The sequence below is a fragment of the Crocodylus porosus genome, unplaced genomic scaffold (assembly GCF_001723895.1).
Source record: "Crocodylus porosus isolate Cpor-Errol unplaced genomic scaffold, CroPor_comp1, whole genome shotgun sequence".
Lineage (NCBI taxonomy): Eukaryota > Metazoa > Chordata > Crocodylia > Crocodylidae > Crocodylus > Crocodylus porosus.
The window spans coordinates 23,647,615-23,662,350 of record NW_017728931.1 but is presented as its reverse complement, the minus strand read 5'-3'; positions in this window follow the sequence as shown (position 1 = coordinate 23,662,350).

The following is a 14,736-nucleotide window of genomic DNA, read 5'->3' as shown; positions in this document are numbered from 1 at the left end:
ATAGCCCAGAGGATGGGATACTTAGTGTTCTCTACTCTCCTTAAAAAGGACATATTTGAGCAGAATCAGATTCAAGTTGTGTTACATGGCAAAGAGGCTATGTTACTTATTCACAAAGAAAAGTTTGATCCAAACCTTGACCTGAGATTAAGTATTTTTCTGGCAGAACAGTATATCCTCAAAATTTTCCATTATACAGTAAGTGACTGACCTAGGTTCCTTTTGATTTCAGTGAGAGCCTGAGCAGGTCTTACAGTAATAAGAGCCATTCTCTCCTCCCTCTCTTCTTTCCTTCCCTCTGCCTCTCTGCTGGGGGGAGAAGAGTTTTAAAACCCCCTTCTTCCCTTCTATTCAGGGCATTCATCAGTAAACATTTGGAGTCTTTCCTCCTAAATGAATGTTTTAAATTTGGCATAGGTAGGTAACAAAAGCTGTCAAGGAGTTGAATTAGTTTAGAAACAAATTTCATTGCAACTAGTGGTCCCACTAGGCATGGGCTGAAGAACATCAACAAGACAACCAGAGCAGCTTCAGCCAGCCAGGTGAAGAGAGAACTTGGGCCTCCAGACGTTTTGCTACCCAGGCAGTAAAAGAGCATAAAAGCTGACAATCCACTTTTCTTGGCCATACTTTTAATGTGTTGAGCTTTTATGTAGTCAAAAAGTCTTCTATACTAGTTTGTATGCCCTGTTTGTAGATGAGCTAAAAAACAACATGAATTAACTAATCGAGTAAAAACTTAAAATCTTAGCATCCAAAGGAAAGCTATCAACATGGAGACCTCACGCTTTATTATACATGTATATTTTTATAATGCTCTCATTTCTAGAAGCCTTTTTTCAAACCTGCTCAAGGGGCATTAGTAGAATGCAGAGCACACATATACTGATTTTAACAAGTTATATGCTAGCCACCATAATAAGCATGGATTTTTATTGTTATTAATTAATTTAGTACACAAGCATTATTTTCCTCTCAGTGCACAGGGGATTTATATGGCTGGCTCCTGTTATTCCTAATGGGAATTAACTGTATAACATTCTCATTGAGGAGGAAACAGTCAATTATTCCCCTTCATGTTGTGTCACTTGTAATCGCAGAAGGGGAGATTAATGAAAGAATAGATGGACAAGGGTTTAAGGTAAAATTTTTCCAGGGTGACTTAGGCACTTAAGTCCTACTACTTTTCAATAGGCGTTTATACATGGGCTCTGGTAGTGGGGTGGAGAGAGGCGCGTTTTAATCAGAGTGGCTCCAAGAGCTGATCTAAAGCACCCAGAGCATCTCTCTCATTCAAGCTTTAGTTAAAGTGCCCCCCCCCGCCCCCCCACTATTTTTAAGCACAGGGACACTGATACACAAAATGCTGGAGTCTGCTGGAGCGTAGTAATTACCATGCTCCAGCAGACTTGATTAATTGAGCCTGCTCCAACGCGCTGGAATTACAATGCGTTGGAACGGCCTTGCTGCTTGTGTAGAGATGCCTATTGCAACTTAAGCTCCAAAGTGCCTAAGTTATTTTTGACTGTTGAACTTAGACTTCAAAATTTTACCTATACTGTGAAAATGGAAAATAAGTGCTTTAAGGAGACAGTATATGCCATTACTATCACAAACATAAATACTCTGTAAATATGCACTTTCTTTGTGAGTAAGTGTAGAAAGGTCTGTAGAGGAATGAAAACCTCTACTTGGGACTCTGACTGCCTCCACCTTTCTAGTACACTAAGTATTGCTTTACTGCAGTGAACTACAAGTATGAACAACAAATTGATCCTATGATTTTTTATTTTATTTTTATTTTTTTGTGAATTATCTTGAAGTATATAGATTCCCAATGTGCATTACCTTGAGTGAATTGGGCCTTAATTAATAATGTAAATAGTAAAACTGTATTCAGAGTTTTTTCCAAAAAAGAGTCTAATAGGCTGTACTATATTAAAATAAGTGTCAAAGTGTTACTTTTATATTATGCCGTTTTTAGAACATTGAAATGCATGTTTATTCTATTTGCTACAGTATTTTAATGTTTTGGATGAAGGCCATCAGCTGTATGGAGACGACAAAACAATCATTCTGACAATTTATTTATTCAGTATTGCTGCTTAAAGTTTTCAAAATAAAGCTTTCAATGCCAATGAGATGACTGATTGAAAGCTGCTACCACTGTGTTCAGATGCTTTGTTGTATACTTACAGAAAACAAAATAAGCGCAAGTTCATAAATTAAACTGGCAGAGAATTAATGGCAATAATAGTGTGTACATGCACATATAGGTGTCCAGTATTTGAATTTAAGCTCCAGTTCAGTAGTGCATTTAAACATAAGAGTAAAGTCCATCCACTTTGTGCAATGTCCTGAAGCAGAACATAACTACGTTCTGCCCAAGTGCTGTTCTGACTGTGGCTAAAGTCATTAAATGGACAGTTTATACAGGGCATGATCCAAAGCCTGTTATATGCAATGCTGGATTGGGACCTAAAAAATAATTCCAGTTCCAAACAGTGGAATGAATTTGAGTGTGACTACTTGATGTGGTAGAAGGATGGAAATTTAAAGAATGTTCCAAGGGTAAACCCAACTTCTCTTTGGAAAAGGATCATCCAATAAAATTGTCCTGCTCATTGTATGGGCTCTGATTAGAGGTTTTGAGCTTCTGAAGCTTTAAATGGGGGAAGCAATGTTCATTAACTGTGAAGACAAAACTGAGCATTATTGTGCTGCTTTGCTTAAATACAAGATGGTAATCTGTATTATATGTAATTAAACTTTTCTTTTGACTGTCATTTTTAATAGAAGCTATTTTTTGATTATACTCATGAACTGTTCTTCAGTACTTTGAAGAAAAAAATGGATATTCTCCCATGCAATAAATCTCCTGCTGAAAAATTGGGTTTGTCCAATCCATGATTTGCTGGAATGCATTGTATATCTCATGCTAATACACTACAGTTGTCATATTTTTTTTGTCTATTAAAGAATATCTACTATAAGAAGTGGCCAAGATACAATTCTGTGTATATACATAGGTGTCTCCTAAAAAAATCACCAATGATGCAAAGCAACTCAATTAATCTAGGAGGGTTGTTGCAGCATCTAAAGTGCCCCAATAGTTACAGCAGCCTCAGGACTGACTTGACTTGATTTATAGGTGTAAAAGGCTTCCAGAACTTTTTAATCTAAATTCTTTAACTCATCACATCATACCCAGGGTAGCAAAAGACAAACTGAGAGCCAGGATTCTGCACACACATGTTTAAAGGGGAAATTTTACCTACAGAGGGAATGGAAGAGACCAAACCACTGCTTTGGGCAGGGGCGCTTGACAGAGAAGGCAGATTGTGAGTGCCTATCAGACCTCCAAGCAAAAGGACTAGTGCCTGTAACCTGGAGAAGAGTATGGGGGTGGGGGACATGTAGCTCCACTATAAACCATCAAGGCACTGAGAAACGAATGCACCTAGATCAGTCATATTTTCCATTTTCTGTCATGGGTTTTCATAATCTGAAGACACATTTTAGTTTTAAATTAGGCAGAAAGCAGGGTAGAGTGGTCACTTCAGAGCAGTGCTTCCCAAACTTTACTCAGCATGAACCTATGTATGGCCCCATTTCCTCAGCATGGCCCTTCACTCCCAACCCACAGTCCCCATGACCCAGTCCATTGATGTGACCCCATTTGAGGTCATACCCGCAGTTTGGGAACTGCTGCTTAGAGACTAACTGGTTCAAAGACATGAACTTTTTGTAAGCAAGAACCTACTATGAAAACTTAGGTTTTCATGGTGGTATGCTGCTTTAATCTCAAATTGTGTGAGAATTTCCGATTGTGCAAAGAAACGTCTATTAGTGTAGATTCTTAACTTTTTTGGTCATTGCATAGAGACTGCACCAGAGGCCTCCAGAGCCCCACACAACCTTTCACCCTGCAGAACTGTTTCACTCCTCAACAGCAGGCAAAATATTGGGCAGAGAATCAATGACTGCAAGAGAATGATGTGAAATTATGACACTGTGCTGCACGCTGGGGGTTGCAGTATCTAAGGAAAGAGAGCGTATGTGCATCTTAAGATGCATGACCTGATTTCTAGGTAAGAAACCAGTCAATAGCCATTTCAGCAAGTTGGAAGTAGCAATACTATTTGCCATGAAATTTGATGAACTTAAAATTGTGGGGGTTTTGTGGAAGATGAAGAGCAGATCTGCATGCCAGGGCCTAAGTAATATTTGTAACAAGCCAAGCTCTATGTTATAAACTTGGTCTGGGATTTCAATTAAGTTTTTGTATCTTTTACAGATCCCTTTGCCAGTGCATGCCTGCTGCTTCTATTTGGCATGGATATAAATGAGCTGTTCTAGCATATCTGAAAGGACAATCACAGCCAGCAGTTCACAAGCTTCACTGCCACTCACACAATCAGGACCTATGTGAGCAGCACACTTCAGAGGGACTGTTCTATTGGTGTTCCTGTCATTAGGTTGGTAATTTCTAGAGCTCCTGCTTAAAAATTAGGGTTTCATGTACCTCTTTCCTGCAGAAGCTCATAGGTTCTGTAGAAGACCAATGGCTCTAATACTTTGGCATGCTTTTCAGATTCCTGACTGGATTTTTGGCTGAGTCCTGCTGATTCAAATTATCTTCTGGTTATTAATGCAATCTCTAACTTGTCATTGCCTGGTGAGCTCTTTCTCCCCTCTGGGTCGTTCTCCCTTCTGGCTCCATGTGCTGGGGTGTAGTGTGCGCCCTTAGTCAGTATGTGAAAAGTACTCTTCTGCAAGACAACCTTAGCTCCACCCCACCCTGCATTTCATACTGTAAGGGAAGAAGTTAGTGCTCTTCCCTCCTGACCTATTAATTAGAGTAAAATTCTGATCAGTGAATCCTCTCACGAAGCAAATATCTTCAGCATTTTTTCATGCCCATTCCCTCATGTTCTCCCTTCCCTTCTCTAGGACCCTCTCCCATGGTATGTGGTCCTGGAGATAGTGATGTGGCATTCTCGTGCCTAGAAAGGCCAAGATACTGTTACAGTCTTTTTCCAAAAACAGCTTTGGTCCCACTGACATCATCATCTTCTTTACAATCGCTGCTAAAAACCTGTGAGTCTGACTGTCACAGCTAGCAAGAGGGAACACACCAGTATCCAGGGTCACACTCACCTTTGTTCTTCCTTTAACAGTCATCAAGTTAGAAGAACATTTACAAAGAGTCAAATGACAAGCAAAATGGGCCAACTTCATATTAACATGCTAAATTCAGCATTGCACCTAATCCAAGCAGACTGACCTGCTAGTGCCTCCCGTAGGAGAACCCTATTTGTTTTGTTTTGTACTACATACAGCTTTCGCTTTTTTCCCCCCTGCATCTACCATGTTTAGCTGAATCCAAGATGACTTGGAATTTAAGACAACCCTCCAATAATCAGGTCTATACATGGAAAATGTATAAATTAGTTTGAATTTTCTAAGTATAGAATCTGCTTATTGGTGAGTAATCTTAAATTCATTCCCCCCCCCCCAAGTAGCAGTGGGAAGCAAGGGGCCAGACTCCTACCCATTGGCCCCCTGATTTTGCCCCCTTCCACCCATGCCTGTGTCTGCCGCCTGTCCTCCTGTCACTTGTCCCCCCTCCAGTGTCTGCGCCTTCTGCCTCTCCATGCCTGTGCCTGCCTCCCCTGTCCTTTGTGTCCCCCATACCTATGCCTGCTTTTCTGCTTTCTGTACCTCTGCACCCCCTCCTCCTCTCCCCCAACATCCTGGGTGGTTCTGGCTTTAGCTCTGGGGCAGTCAGCAGTGATGGTGAGCCTGGTCCATCCAGGGTGAAACAGCAGGAAAAGATACAGCATTTCAAAATATATAACCGGCCTTTTTTCCCTCTTTTGGTTGGCTTTGTATCCACGTTTCATATGGATATGATGTCACCATGAAATCAGGTTAGCTTTGTGCCTTGGTTTCCATCCTCAGTACAAAGAAGAGAAGTGTTTGCCTCTCTTGTAAAGCACTTTGAGATCTAGAGAAAGGAAAGCATTAGATGAGACATAGGAATTATGTATTGAAAGGGAGGTGTATACAAATGTGACCTTTCTCAATAAGCAAGAGTTTCAAGAAAATATTAGGAAAAGTCCCAGTTGGGCTTGTAAGAAGAGGCAAACATAGTCTGTGTTAGTCTGAAGTCAAGTAGAAGGCAGGGTAGATTTGCACCTTATAGACTAACCAAAGTAAATGATTTCTGCAAATCTACCCTGCCTTCTACATGTAAGAAAATCCAAAAAAAACTTTTCTATTCTATTCTATTCATTCCTTTCAAAGTATTCTTCCCCCAAAATCCTCTTATTTGTTCTTGTTAGTCTGTCTTGATTCTTTTCCCCCACAAAAAGAAACCTGTGTTTTCCCTGACAGAGTATGTAATCACTGTGCAGGAAAGCACAACATATATTACACACACACACACATTTTGCAGCACACCAAACATTATGAAGTGTGCTGGAAAGGCAGGTGCCAGGTCTTCTGGCAGGGAAGGGAGAGGGGGCAGAAGGAGAGCTGCAAGTTCCCCCTGCCCCAAACATAGACGTGGCAGCGATGAGGCTTCTGCTGCTAGTGGGAGCAAGGAGGCGGTAGTGCCTGTACCTGTACCATCACCACTAACACCACTAATCAGCAGCAGCATGACATTCTCCATCCCAGTTTCAGTTCCCAGTGTTAACCTTCCAGTGCCAGAGGTGGAGCTGGATCTGGAAGCAGAGGAGCTGATGGCCGTAGTGAAGGAGATTCCAGAGAAGGAGGGGGAATCTGAGTTTGTTCTCCACACCCCTCAAAGTTCCCCTATAGGCAGGTCTCCTTTTCTGGAAGGCACTTCAGAGGAGGTTGTGGGGACAGGTGGCTCAGCTTCTCCTGCTGTTGTGCTTCTGCCTGGTGAGGATGGGAATAAGGCAGTATCCCCACTCTCAACCCAGAAGTGGGTGGGTAGTGTAGTGCAGGATCATTTTGAGGTGGCAGATAATCCCAGGTATGCTACCTGCCAGCACTGCCAAAGGCAGATCAGCCGGGGCAAGGTGGTGAAATACTTCGCCACTATGGCGATGCTGCTGCATCTCAGGAGGCAGAACCACTTGCCCTTGTTCCTTCTCAGCCTGGCACTAGTGGGAGAATGCCCAAAAAGAAGTCCCCCTCTTGCTCCAAAGCCCCTGTTCCCCAGAAGCTGAGGCAGGCCACCCTGGAACAGCGGGGGAAAGGCAGGGACAAAGTGGGGCAAGAGAGGTCACCCACAGCATTGGGGAGATGCTTGCTGTCAATGGCCAGCCCTTCTCCTTGTTGAATATCCAGGGTTCAGGCAGCACATGGTGCTCATGGCCCCATCGTACCAAGTGCCCGCATGCACCACCTTTAGCAGGATGGTAGTGCCCTCCCTGTATGAGGCATGCAGGGAATACTTGAGGGAGAAGCTGTGGAAGGCAGGTCCACTGGTAGCCTTGCACTTCACCTCCAACATCTGGAGCAGCTGGGATGGAAATCATGCCTACCTCTCCTTCACAGGGCACTGGTGTGATCAGTCAGGGCATCAGTGTCCTCTCCTTCAAGCCAAGGTGATAGATGAGTCCCACACGGCAAGAGAGATCATGGTGGCCATGAACTGAATGGTGCAGGGGTGGCTCATTGGGCAGGGCAAGCTCACTTGCAGGTTCATGGTCACCGACAATGAAGCCAATATGGTCAAGGTGGTGTATGATGCCAACTTTGTTGGCACGCACTGTGCAGCACACAAGTTCCACCTTGTTGTCAGGGATGCCTTGGATGGAGGAAGGGCTACCAGTGATGGTGCAGTTACTACCAACCAGCTTATTTCAAAATGCAGGAAGGTGGCAGGCTACAGGGGGGCAAGATGCTGTGGGACAAACAGCCAGAACTAAGCATCCCACATCACAAAATCATGCAGGATGTGGAAACTCGGTGGAACTCCACATACCTGATGTTGGAAAGGCTGGTTGAGCAACAGAAGGCCATCCATGAGATGGCCTTGGTCAGGGAGATTGGGATCAGCGGCCCCCTTACAGAGTGGGATATCATCTCCCAAATCTTGGTGGTCCTCAAGCCATTCCTCAAGGCCACTGAGAGCCTCAGCACTGGCGATGCCCTCCTTAGCCAGGTGATCCCCATAGCGAAGGAGCTTGAGAATGAAATAGAGAAGTTCCAGGGGATCGATGTTCCTGGCAGGGGCAAGCTGCTTTCACCAGAGGTGCAGGTACTGGTGAAGCAGCTGAAGGAGGGCATAAAAAAATGGCTGGATCCATTGCAGTCCAGTATGGTCCACATGCTGAAGGGCATTTGCGACCTGAGGGTGAAGGAGAGTTTCTGCAGCAGCAAAACACTTGATCACTGGACAGAGGTGCTGGTGAACAGAGTCAGGGGAGCAGAGGGAAGAGGCAGGGGGATGTGGAAGAGGGGGATCCACTTGTCATGACAGCACTCCAACCACAAGCCAGTCTCCTCCACCATAGCCACTGCCCATGTAGGCCAAGAGCATGGCTTCCATGTTGGGGTCCAGAGGCACCAGACCCCACCATTAGGCAGGTAGCTCAGAGGCCTCAGTGGCTACTGTTAGACTCTGACTCCATGCAGCGTCCAACAATTAGGGAGACGACGGTCCAATTACCTGTGGATCCTGTCACTTATTAGCCAGAGCAGAGCAGGGAGCAAACACTAGCACACATGGCTTGCAACAGCTTTATTCAGAATGAAGACGGCTTCGGACTAGCTCCCACGCTGGTAGAATATGGAGCGCTGCAATGAACAATAGTTTTTTCTACCTTTATACACTTTGGTTCATGTTTATTAACATTTATTCCACCCTTGCCCCTATTATGTTCTATTATGTTCCACCCTTGCCCCCATTTCTCCTCCCATCTCAAACTCTGCCTGTTTACTGTTTGCTTCATTAGCATGGAATTTCCTATGCATTTCATTCATTTACATGACTTCTTGCTATGAGCACATGTCTAAGATCTTGACTCCTTTTCTTTGGTCAATGGGCAGACTTTGACCAAAACCTGGAAGCTTCTGGAGGCTTCTTGACCAATCACCATTCACCTTTTTGCATATGTTCATCTCAGATTCTGTTACCAATTAGGTGTTGTTTTCCACATTCCAATCTGTTTTTTCTGTTTCAGGTTGTACCATCTTCCACCCTTTTTTTGGGCCCCTGTATCTAATCTCATTCCTTGCTGTAGCTGGTTCACAGTGCACAGACTAACACAGATTTACTTACTTCTTTTCCCTCAGAAAATGGTTGACACAGTTAAAATGGTTACTTAGCATAAGCAAATGGCTGGCTTAGCTATCATTCTGCCTTGTGGTCAGCAGCTCTGCTGGGCCACAGGTTAAAGCTTTGTATTCAGCTTCAGATTCAGTGCTTCCTAATATCCAAATTGTTGTCACCCTAACAGCTACCTATGTCACTGAGGATGTGGAGCTGATTCACTGGGACTCCTTGGCCTATTGGGCAACCGGCAGCGTTCCAAGCAAGAGAGAGTTCAGCATTGCTGGTGATTTTGTGGCACCTCACTGCACCTCCTTGGATCCCGGTTTGGTGGAGCAGCTGGTGTTCCTGAAGGTTAACCTCCCACTTCTGGGATTCCCCAAGCTCTATGTGCAGACAGAGTGAATGGCACCCTCCTCACTCTGTACCTATTTACTTTTTTTATTTGCTTTCAGAACCTTGAGGTGCACTTTCACAGAAACCCCTGCATCACTCTGCCTGAAACCTGGCAGGCCTCATGCCCGCATGAGGAGCTACCATCCCTCCTGTTTTCATCCCACTCTGCTTTAACACACACAAGTGATACAAGTTTTGCTTTCAACCGTTTGAGGTGCACTTTCACTGAAACCCCTGCTCCTATGGGCTTGAAACTTGGCAAGCTTTACGCCCTCAGAAGAAGCTGTCATCTCTGCTGTTTTCATCCAAATCTACAAAAAAAATGACAAAGTAATAGGTATTTTAGTGGTTCCCCATTATAGTCTATGGCTGAATCTCTGAATCGGCATTAAATCGCAGAATCCGAATCAGCCAAATCAAATTGCTGTCCCTCCAAATCAGCTGAATCTGAATCTGAACCAAATACTTGCTGCTTCACACAGGCCTAGTAGGCATACCAGTCACTAAGACCTAGCAAGCCTGTATCACCATTCTGGAATCTGTGCCCTGCATTTTTATGGCTGAGTGGCTTATCTGGTCATTTTTCACCAATATAAAATGAGAGCAAAACACTGCCTAAACCAGGACAGGTGACTATATACCCTCACTATGTGCTAATATTAGATGCAAAGAATCAGATAAGCTGATACTTGGGCGGTAAAGCTGAATTGTTGCATTTGCAGCAAGATGTACACAAGAGGGCAGCAATCCATTCTGCCATTTTTCTAACAGTGCAGCCAGGTTACTGTAGTCAAACACGAGGCAGAGACTTTCTAGGCATGTCTGAATTATGTCAGAAATATCTTTCTACCTTTTCAGTACTGGTGGGAGGTGAAAAAATCAGCATTCCTAGAGACGGGAGTCCTCCAATTCATCCACAGAAACGTATATAGCAAAAAGTATCCCCATGATATATGCAAAATTCTAGCAAACTCTAGCAAAGTTATTTCAGGCTTCTAGAAACTTTTATAATGTGTCTACTGAAGCTTCCCCTTTTAAAGAATGGTGATCTTTTGGCTAGGTAATTGACATGGACTCCTGTGATATTGGTTCATTTCCCAGCTCTGCCACAGACTTCCCATGTTACCAGAAGAAAGGTAAGTACCTCCTGTGTCAGAGTTCCCCAAATGAGATATAAGAAGCTAGTTCTTGCCCACCCTTTGACTTGTCTACTTAGACCATAAGTCCTTTGGGGAGCAAATTTCCTTTTCCTGTTCATGCACTCTTAGCACCATGGTCTCCTGTGGTTAGCTGTGCCCCAAGATGCTATTATAATTAAAGGTATTTCATCCCATCCAGGAGATTTCCAAGGTGCCACTAAGTTGGTTTTATTTTATACCAAGAACAAACACTGACACAATATGAGACAAAAAGTGTTCCAAGGTATTGGTGGATTTTTTCAACGCTTAAAAAAATACATATATTCTAAAGGAGTAAAAAGGGAACAGCCTGTTCTTCTTGCAAATGTTTTCTATTATATCAGGCAGCTTTTCTCCTTTTGAAAACGCTACTAAGAATGTGCAGCTAATCAATAGATTTGATTGACTGAGCTTTCAGAGGCTTGTTCATGGTCCGAAATGTTCCAGTGTTTTCGCAGGGCTGCTGATGTTCTACAAAACACAAGTAACGAGTAACATACCGTGACAGCTTGGTATTTCATGGTTGGCCATGAAACCCAGCTGCCTTCTGCTATTATTATGGTTTGAAGAGCAAGGATGCAAATAAGGTTAAATTTATGGGGAGAGCAGAGGAAAAGGTGTTCCTTGATTCCATAAAAGAAAAAAAAGGAATGATGGGCCTTTTTATTTCTATTAAAGTTTGATACCTAACATCTGCTTGTGGGACAGGGATTTCTGCTGCAAGCAGCCAGAATGAGCAAAGGCAGAAACTCAACCTGTTTCCCATATCTGGGAACAAAATCGGTTTTCAACTACCTTGGCAATCCCCCCATATTCTTGGTCTGGCCAGTGACCAGTTTGGACTCAGTAAGAGTCATACAACCATGAAGTGTAGCATTTTACATTCCCTTATCCAGATGTATGTGAGACTACAAGATGCTAAGGCAATGAAGATATGGGCCCCAAGTGTTTGTCATGTGCTGTTCTGTAACATTCTTGTTACCTTTGTTCCTTGGCACTGCTTTACGTAAGTGGTTGTACATAATGAGGTATCCAATGCTGGGTGTATTTTTCCACCCCCATGGCCTAGGTGAACTCAGCATTTCTTAAGGTGTGTCCCCAGGTGTCCCACATACAGGATAGCCACATACTCCAGGTGAATTATAAGGGAACAATGACACTTACCAAGTGCCTTCAGCTAGCTGAGACGTGGGAGTAGACAGTGCAATTGCTTTTGCTGTTGGAGAAGCCTAAATGGCCCAACTCATAGTATCTCTATCCATAATCCCCAATTAACTCACACTGGGCATGTATACACATGCATTAATGTGCCAAAATTATGTTATAACAGGTACTAAATTGACACCCTGTAATCAGCACTATGGCGCAGTAGCACTGGCACACATCTTTTACATGACGCAATAGAATTAGTCTACTGTGCATTAGCATGGCTTTTGCTGTGACATGCTAATGCACAGTAAAATTAGTCTACTGCACTTTTAGCAGCTCACGTAGACATGCCGACTGAATAGCAAATCTTTAAAGCATCTCCTGCAGTCTAAATATATTTACTATCCTTGGCCAGCTGACAGTAGTATCCCAATCCGGCAGCTGAGGAAAGGGTGTTTATAGACATGCTCCAGGAGTGGGGCATTTCAATTACAGTGGCATCCCCGCTCTGAAAAATGGCAGTAGGGGTACTTTATCTAAAACTTGTTCAATGAGCTTTAGTTTATGTGTCCCCACCACCATTTTTCAGCACAGGGATGCTGATACACGTCATGCTGGACTCTGGTGGAGTGCAGTAATTATCACACTCCACCAGAGATTAATCAAGTCTGTTCCAATGTGCAATAATTAGAGTGCATTGGAGCAGCGTTGCTGCATGTCTATAAGTGCCCCGAGGCATAGAAATAATGGGTCTCCCCATGCCCATCATCTCCTAGTTCCACTCACATTTTTCTTCCTGTTTTATATATCTCTGCCTGTGTCTGAAACGATCGTCTTCCTATAAGGCACCCAGAGGCTTCATTCACTTCCTAAAAAAAAAAGCAATCCTCCCTCCTGCCACCCATCTCTGACTGGAGAATAGCTTTACAAACCTAAGCAGATAAGAACTGTCCGACCTAATGAGACCTTAGTTCCATCAAGTTCAATCTCTGATCCAAACCTTATCCTTTCTGCATCATACGCTTCAGAAGGAAGTACAAGGAACTCTATGCAGCTGTGGCATAACCTACCTGCAAAAGGAGTTCTTCCTCACTCTTCATTGAGAGGAATCTTTCCCTGCACCAGAAGAGCTTGGGTTCATTCCAAGCCAAACGAAGTACATAAATCAAATGCTATGGTTCATAATATTAAATTTCTGTCTTTAAATTTGTTGTGCCACAAAAATTAGGCTGCAATTAAACAGCTAACAAGGCCTGTTTGGATAAGGAACAGGACAAGCTGAGTAATGAGATAACAAAAGAAACAGATTTTGATGGGCCCAAATAAATTCAGTTTAGCAGGACCTGATGAACTTCATACCAGGGTACTGAAGGAACTGGCAGAGGAAATCTCTGAGCCCTTGACAATAATATTTATGAAGTCATGGGAGACAGGTAAGGTACAGGACACTAAAAAGCACCAATACAGTTTCCCTGTTTAAAAAAAAAAAAGGCAAAAAGGGGGACCCAGAGAACTACAGGTTAGTTACCTTCACCTCAATACCTAGGAAGTTACAGGAGTATGTCCTAAAGAAGTCTATTTGCAAGTATCTGAAGGAGGAGAAACTGATCATAAGCATGGATTTACTGAGAACAAATCATGCCAAACAAACTTTAACTCCTTTGACAAGAAATTAGATGGGTAGATTGTCATACTGGGTCATGGCAGCCAGATCTGGGGGTTACCTCAGGGTCAGGGAAAAGCAGGAAGTCAGAAGCCAAGAGATCTGTCTGGGGAACCAAATCAGAAATCCAGAGGGTCAGGCAGAGCACAAGATCAGGTATCTGGAAGGTCAAGCTAGAGCCAGATCAGGTAAAATGTGTGATCAGGAGGCTAGCCAGGTCAGGTATCAGGCAAATCCATCAGTCAGTAGCAGCACAATCCAAGGGTGCAGCAACCTAGATACACGGTTACATCTTGTTGTCCAGACACTTCCCTTTCTGGATCAGGGGCTTATATGGGAAGGGGTCAGCCAACCTTTACTGGCCACTCCAGTGGCAGGGAGTGGGCAAATGCCTAGGCCCCAGTGAAGTGTTCTGGCCACCGTATCTGCCCTAGTGTTCTACTGGGGACGTAGCAGCCCAGGTTGAGCTGCAGTGTTGGGCAGACCTGTGTTCAAGGCCACAGCTGACAAATGAAGGGAATATTGTGGATTTAGTGCATCTGGACTTCAGCAAGGCTTTTGACAAGGTCCCAAATGAACAAGTTGGACAAATGTGAACTAAACAAAATCTTCTAAGGTGTGTAGTCATCTGGCTCAAAAGCCACAAGTAAAGGGTAATTATAAATGGATCCATGACAGGATGGCAGGAGATTTCGAGTGGAGTCCCACAGGAATCTGTCCTGGGCCCAGTGCTGTTTAGCATGTTTATTAATTATTTGAATGCTGACATAGAAAGCTTTTGAGCAAGTTTGCAGACAACACAAAACTGGGAAGGATTGCAAACATATAACAAGACAGGAGTGCATTAAGAGGGATCTTGACAAATTGAAAAGCTGGACTGCAACTAATGGGATGAAGTTCAATGCTGACAAATGCAAGGTGCGATGCCTCAGTAATAATCAAAAATACAAATACAAAATGGGTGACATCTGTCTGAATGGCAGCACTATGGAAAAGGATCTAGAAGTCATGGCAAATCACAGGCTCAACATGAGTCTGCAGTGTGATGCAGCTGTACAAAAGGTGCAAGTGGCTTTGGGATGCATCAATAGAAGCAT